Here is a 7,682-nt window from a genome sequence, read left to right as displayed (position 1 = left end):
AAGTCATTTAATCACTTAGTGCCATAGACAACTCTCTTAAGGCTATAAATTGCATAATGATTCCCAGCTTTGGTCGAGGAGTTCCCTACACAAATTAGGTAACATGCCCAAACAAATACATATCCTGCATAAGAACCACGTATTTATGAAGAACTCTATGTAGATATCTCTCTGTGTGTGTCTCTCTCTCTCTTTCCTTTTCCCCCTCAAAGGAATTGTTTTATTTCACTCAAAAATAACAAAAACTCTCATAGAAATGATTTTAATTTGAACCTATTATGCTGTCCCTCACTATATTAATTTGATTAGCTATTTAGAGTAAGTTTCATGTATAAATACCAGAAATAGAAAGCTAGAGCAATTGTGGTAAAGTTAAAAAACAAAATAAACAAGCAAACAACCCCCCCCCCACCAGATTTAGAACTAGAAAACAAGCTGAAATTTTCTCTCTGAATCTTTTATAAGATATGTGACCCTAGGAAATGTCACCAGGCCTTTCTGAGCTTTATTTTCCTAACCTATAAAATGGGGATAATAAGACTTACACTCCCTAATCAAGCAGTTGTGGCAAGAAAAGCACTTCATAAACCTGCGAGACATGTATACCTATACATGTGTGTGTGCTATTTTATCTATTAATTATGATTATTACTTTTGTGAACAGAATAGGCATAGTGACGATATGGAAAAATGGTAAAGAAGAAGTGTCTAGATTGAGATTGAAAAGTTGCCTATTAGCATTAAAGATAAAAAAAAAATTTTTGTTTGTTACACTGATGTGGCCCATAATCTATTCAGCCTGATTACAGCTCACTGAGCACTTAATGCTAATACAAAAAAAAAAAAAGTGAACCTAGTTATTTTACCAAATTAGTCAAAATTAAAGCCAGGAAGTATAGTGAATTGCCTTACACTGTAATTAAGGAAACTAGGTTTTTAATTCTAGTTCCTTCCATGACCTTGAAAAAGTTATATAGCCTATCATTTGTCACCTGTAAATTAGAATACGTATCCCTCCTTATTTCTTTGTACAAATAGGTTAAGATGCTTTGACCTCTTAGGATAAAAGATATCAAGTCATATTTCAGCTTCAATTATTCCTTTTTTTTAAACCCCTGTCTGTTGAAGATCCAATGCTTTTTAATAACTCTGGGCCTATGAAAATATAGTTTGGAAATTTTGGGATTTTAAAAAAGGAAGAGAATTTCCATGTTTTGTAAACTCTGAAACCATGGTTTTAACTGGAAATATAATAACCAAAACATTTAAGAAAAAAGATGAAGATCCCTGGAAGAAATGCTTTTTTAAATCTCATTTTTATGTTAAGTAGGATTTTGGTGTGTTGGGGCTATGAGGAGACAAAGCAGGATAGTCTGGGGAAAGGAAAGGGCAATTTGTTAGAACTTAGTTCACTGCTATGTCAATAATCCCCAACTTTGCTTTAATAACAGTGCAGTGTTCAATATATAAAGAGATAATAAATAGAATTATTTAAAGCTTTGTCACAAAATTCTCAAAATAAACATTTTGACTTGATAAATTTGAAAAAAATATGGAAAGTACTTAAGGACAGGAGAGGAAAAGTGTCATAAGATCAATAATCACAGTTCACATTTACATAGCACTGCGTTAGGAGAACCAAGTGTTTTGTACCCGTTTTCTTTTTTCCCCTACCATAAGCACCTCATAATATAATACAAACATTAATATCCCCGTGTAGATAGAGTAACTGAGGCTCAGGAACTTAAATAACTTGCTTCAGGTCCAAAAGGTAGCAATAGGTGTCTTGAGTAGGCACTCAGGCTTTTTATAGTGAACCTTTGAGGACAATTAAACTGTGCATAATAGGCTGGAATTCACGTGGAGAATTTTTCTTCAAGTACTTGTAGCATAGTTATTACCTCAATATGATGACAGGCAAACGATGATTTAGAAGGAAAAACTGCCTTACACTAACATGCACTTTTCTCTCATTAAGGGATTCACTTAAGGGCCTGCTTGTAGCCAGGGAGTGCATAGGCACACACACACACACACACACACACAAGAATATAAAACTCTTATCTATACTACAATGCAGGTAACAAGTACAAAAGGTTTTTACACCTCTAACTATTTATCAGAAAGCTCCTTGAAATGACATGAATCACATTTTGACTTTTAGATTTGGCTTTTTGTCTTTTAAATATTCAAGGACTAATGTTTAAGATTTAATAATGATCCAATCATTTTAGAAAGTACCCCAAATTAGAATTGGATTTTTTGAGTTTTTCTCATGACTGATTTATTTGAAATACATTTTTTACTAATTTCCATGCTTGTTCCTAAAATAACAAGATGTCCTTAAAGTATCATTTAAGTGCACATTGATCTGAATTTCCTGGTTAAACAAAATAAAAATGTTTTAGTGTTATTATTTGCCAAGTGAAGACAGTGTCTAACAATTCTTAAATTCTAAAATATGATACATGATTTTGGAAATACAGTGTTTCCTTTTCCACCTTGTGCATTCACATATACATTTCCCTGGAGAACAGATTACTTTTTATAATCCACTTCTGACCTAAAGGAACAGGCAATCCCCTGGGTTGTATTGAGAGCCATGGGCCATTCATTTGGTTTATACAAATGTCTTACACTTTTTTTTTTTAACAGTTTTACTCAGGGAAAGTGTAATATTTTAAACATCTACACCCATAATGTCCAGTTTGTTGTAAATAACTCAAACAGTATAGGAATATACACCTGCAGTTTTCTGCATAATTCCCTGAATCATTATCTATAAATTATCTTAGTAATTGCAACAAAATGATAGAATGTGGGGGAACAGGGAGACTATATATTTAGTATGAAGCTAAAATAGAGGATTATATTTTGTAAAAGTAAGTTTTGCTTAGAGAAAATAAAAAAATTCTGATATCTCTTTCAAATTAATTCAGCAATAAAGCTCTGTTTACAGAAAAAAACAACAAAACCTCAGTTTATTGAAATAGCTTTCTACTAGGTTTATCTGTTTACTCAACAGTGAACATGAAACCACATGTGTTTCCAATACAGAAGATACAGATCTTTTTGGTTTAGGGAAGAGAAGACATGAACATCAGATTATTTTAAACTTGACTTAAATCCCTATTTCTATAAACTTCACAAAGCTTTTTAGCTTTCAGTCTGTTTGATCACTGTAGGAATTAGTGAGAATAATGGCAGAGATACCACCCCGCCTCCTTCCCAGAAGCAATTTTTAAGACAGGTGAGCAATTAAAAAAAAAAAACCCAACAATATTTAATTATAGAAACCTCTTCCTCTGCCTACCGAAAGCATTTTAATGATAGTTTACTTTAGTGGTCTATCAGCAACATGCTGCTTGTGCCACCTGAATTTCAATTTCTTAATTTACAGCACTGATAAAATAGAATTGAGCTGGATCTGTGCTGCTTTCTACATTGGGTTGGTCTTATCAAGCGTGAAGTTTGGCGCATTGCAAACCTATTCAAGTGATTATCTGTTGAGGACCTCTTGAGCCATCTCCATCTCTGCAGTGTGATGATAAGACAGCTGTTTCTCTAGCTGCCGTGTCTCTCTGGGCCTCAGTCTTCTGGTACAAACTAAGGCTTTGTTACAGTGCCCTAGTGCCATCACTCTGTTGTGCAAGGGTTTGATCTGAACACACAAAAAAGGTGTGTGTATGGGGAGGGGGGTAAAGGAGGGAAAATGAAAGGAAGGGAAAGAGAGGGAAGTTGTTGAGGGGGAGGGGAGAGTGTAGCTCTTATTGACTAGTTGGTATGCACAGTCTTATTACTTTAAATTAAATGTGTATTGCACTTAAGTGGAAACATAAATCTTCGATGTAAAAAACAACTGGGAAGCAGGAGCTCTGGAGCAGAAAAATGCTTCTTTCTAGTTCATTGTAAAATGGAGAGTGAAATAACTGAATTGCAGCTGAGCTGAATGACTTCCTTAAGTTTTTGAAACTTATTTTGGTTGTGATTAGGAATTCTGAATGAAATTTTCCATCAATGGAAGAAAGTTTAGTGATATCTTTTTAAACAGAAATTCAGACTCAGAATCAGATAGGACTCTGATTTTCAGTATCTCATCTCCATCTTTTCTCTCACATTTCCCCACTTCTCCCATTTTGGGCAAAGAAGTGGATTTTTTCTCTTGTAATAGCTGCTACTAAGTAAAAAAAAAAATCTAGACCATTCATGGAAATGCTTAAAGAACCAACTATTTGTGTATACGTATCTATGTATTTACATATCTTAAAAACATATGCTGTCTCCTACATTGCAATTGGTATCATTCTTAACAAATCCAGGCAAATTATGGTTAAGAGCATATGCTACTAAATATTTTCTCTGGCAATATCATTCCATTTAGTTAGCCATAATTAAAGAAACAATTGATGTTTCTTTCAATGTTAAAATGTGAACTCAAAAGTTAGAGTAATTCCTCTTACGTGGTCCTTCTCCCCCACCCCTCTTTCCCTCCTTTCCTGATCTTTAGGCATGTCCCTCCCTCCCCCCCCCAAGTGGGGGTGGAGGGAAGAAAGGAAATGAAGTGTGCATTTGCAAGTTTACTTAGTGCAAATCTAATAGTAAGTGTCTCTGATATTAAGAACTCTTTATAAAACAGTCATAGAATCATCTACTTTCATATTAAAGGACTTTTTTTTTTGGTCAGGGGTGGGGGTGGGAGGAGTGGGAAGAAAGGATAGAGAGAGGATGGGGTGGGGAGAAGAGAAAGAGGAAGAGCCGGAAAGCACATTGACTGGGAGGTCCCCTGGGAATTTGCTTGGATAGACATATGAGCTGTATACATCAGTCTTTCCAAAAGCTAACAGCATGCAAATTTATTTTTACGAGAGCACTTGAAGTGAAGTGAAGATCATTAATGGGTAAGGGAGCTTCTGTAAAGTAAGAGGATTACAAAGGGTGTTTTGGGTGTCTAGTATCCAGATACTGTCTAGTTTATCATGACAGTCAAGCACTGAGGAAACCAAACCTAACTGAAAACAGCTCTGTGTGCTTGTGGCACACAGCATCTTCCCCCCCAATCTGGGAGTAAGTCTGAAAGATTCCGAAGAGATGCAGTGTCTCTGTCTCAGAAAGAGTACACACGCTGACTGAAAACTCCCGCCCTCCCGGAAAAGTTTTAGGCGGGTCTACTTTTCTCTGTCCATGGTCCTGCATCCTTCATTATTTCTGTTCAGGGATGCAGTGGACCTATTAGGTTTCCCTATAAGTTTTCTCTCTTTTTTGGAATTGGAGTTCCTAAACTGCTGAAGTTAAACTGCCATGTTAATATGTTAAGAAAAGCTATCAAAAGGTCACCTACAAAACCACTTATGTTCATCTCTTTCCACTCAGATTTTAAAATCTCATATTTCCAACATTAAAAACAACTCCCTTCCCCCTCACCCAAGCCCAACAATTTATGCAGAATAATCTTCCTAAACGGAAGAGGAGTATTGTTTTGGTCCAACAGCTTTAAACCAAACACAGTGAGATAATTTACATAGCTAAAAGGGTTTATTGATTTTCAGGGTTACAGAACCTTCAGGCTAATGCTAATGTCTAGACCCAAAGAGTAGGAAAGAGGACAAAATGAGAGGATTTTTATTCAAAAGGTCATTGTCCTTAATATCAAATGGACTTCTTAGTTTCATAACTGCATGTTAGTAAAATACATAAATTAAATTGTGGATTTTCGTGATTTTTTGGGAAAAAAAAAACAAATTCCCCTTTCCAACTTCTTGGTATACCACTTTATGCCTTTCCTTCCTTCTCTGTTGCCAAAAACTCATAGTTTATAGAAAACTAATTTTTTAATCAGTGATAATTTCTACAATTCTTTCTTAATATTGTCATCACATAATGTCTTTTCTTATAATAGTACTTTGCACATGGTAGGTGCTCAATGTTTGTGGAAATAATTCATCAGTATTAGTAAACAGGAGTTTTAAAAATTCATTTATCACTGGAAAAATTTAAACTTAAGTACAAATAGTAGGTTGGTATCATATTCCTGTTTTACTCTCACATATGGTTTGCATGTAATAGTACTTCATTAATTATAAATATATCTTCGTGTTACATGGTAACATAATGTGAATTTAAAAGTGGAGGCTGTATGCAGGTAGCATCTGTTAGAGGCAGGTTAATTCAGTTCTTATTAAAAAAGTTGAAAGTCTATATGGTGCATTTGGAATATAATTTTGAAGTGGTTATTAATTCAGAAATCATTTATTGGTGTGATGATAAAGTAATTTAGTTGTCAGTACATTAAATTATTTTGCTCAAAGTTTTTCCAACATATTAAAAAATGTTGAAGATAACTGCTGGAATTGTTTTTAAAAAAGAAAAAATAAGACAGAAAGTTAAAAAAAAAAACCCAACCCTCCAATCCACAAAACCTACAGGAACTTAATTTAAATGAAAATGAAATACCTATATCTACTTAATCTAGGTATTGGCATTCTGAAGACACAAGCTTAATATTTATTTGGTTCACTTTCTCCCCTCCCAATTATTCTCAGTACAAATTGTAACCTTAAATCTCTTTTCCTTTCTTTCTGCATTATTATTCATTTATCCCACTATTCTCCCTCCAAAGAGGGGGGAAAAAACTCTTTGGAAAAGTTACTCTAGTTGTAATGTACTCATCTCTCCTTTTTATAGACACACATAAAAAAATGGAGATGTGGGGATACAACAAAGCCTTGATTTTAACAGCATTGGAAGGCATGGATATACTTAAAATCTTAATTGTTAAGATGATCTAAATGCCAGGCAGTATTTCAAAAATCTCCCTCAAAAACAAACAAACAAACAAACAAACTAGTTATGCTAAACTTTTGCATTTTAAACTGCTGAATAACATAATCCATTCTTCTACATTATTAAATGTAAACAGGTTTCATTTCAAATTACACAGCACTATACTTCTCCTATGCTGTATTTTTTAAACAAAGTTATTTATTGCTCTTTCAATCAAGTGATAAGAAACTATAAATTCCACTTTTTGTTTCTTAGGGTATATGATCTCTTCTAAGTGTTGGAGTCTTTTTTCCTTTTGTCTTCCCCCATCCAGATCTTTTCTCCTTTCCTTCTGTCATTCAAACACCTCTTCTAAGCCAGTGGATTCCAAGTTGAAACAAGGGAGTTAGTTATAAGTTCAAAAGTAAGACTACCCAAAATGATAGTAAAAAACTAAAACTAATTTAACATATAAATCTGGAGATTAGATGTTCAATCAGGCCCTCTTTTACTCACAGTTATTGTCATGCTGAATTATAGAACATGGAGGTTGTTACACCACCAGAAGGGAGATAAACAAACAGGTTTTCTGTTCTTTTCCATTAATCATTCATCAACACTCAAGGACATTCTCAAAGAACACAGTTTTACTTTATATGTCTCTTCCAAATCATTATGATCGGCATACATCTGTACCTCTCCTTTCCACCCACACTTATAACCCCAACCTCCACCCTCTCTTTTATGGCATTTGCAAAAAAAAATAGCTGATTCTACTAAATAACACGTAAAGGAATTCCTGTAAGAAGGACTGGTATTGGTTATTGAAAATATCCTATTGTTTGTGTAAGAGAAAGCTAGTACTGCTTAGGAAGTTCTCTCTCTCTCTCTCTCTCTCTCTCTCTCTCTCTCTCTCTCTCTCT

Source organism: Petaurus breviceps, unplaced genomic scaffold, assembly GCF_028583685.1.
Source record: "Petaurus breviceps papuanus isolate PSGF00001 unplaced genomic scaffold, PetGlider_PUasm1.0 125, whole genome shotgun sequence".
Lineage (NCBI taxonomy): Eukaryota > Metazoa > Chordata > Mammalia > Diprotodontia > Petauridae > Petaurus > Petaurus breviceps.
Note: the sequence above shows the minus strand (reverse complement) of the source record.